We start from the raw sequence: 511 nt of genomic DNA on the forward strand, positions 1-511 counted from the left end.
CATAACACAAACGGTGTTTCGTATTCAGAAAAGTGTTAAAGCATTCAGGATCGATCAGATTGTACTGTGAACTTACGTTAAGCAGAAAAAAAGTAGTTAATTTTTTATTGAATGATGATATTTAGGGGCGAGATGAATTTTGTGGGGAACACAAATCTATTTCAGTTCGTTTGCGCGTATCGACAGTGGCGGTTAGTGCTAGGACACGGAACCATTTTTCGTTCTATAGGATTTATGGATTAACTCTCTCACCCGGGGAAAAATGGTACAGGTCGCCGTCGTCTCTCGCCGACCAGCACTACTTCGACGCTCCTCGCCGCTGGTGAGCGAGAAGACCTCTGGCATTCAGGGTAAAATGTTAGCCAATTTGTAGAAGGAAAGTTTTTTCAGCCCTTTCGAAGAGAGATTTGTCGCCTTCAAGTCGGTAATTTTTTGCGGGAAAATGGTGATCACGTTCCGAAATTCGGCGGGTCTAATCTGCAGATCGCAGGTCGCAGGTCACAGGTTGCAG

The sequence above is a fragment of the Montipora foliosa genome, chromosome 6 (genome assembly GCF_036669935.1).
Source record: "Montipora foliosa isolate CH-2021 chromosome 6, ASM3666993v2, whole genome shotgun sequence".
Taxonomy (NCBI): Eukaryota; Metazoa; Cnidaria; class Anthozoa; order Scleractinia; family Acroporidae; genus Montipora; species Montipora foliosa.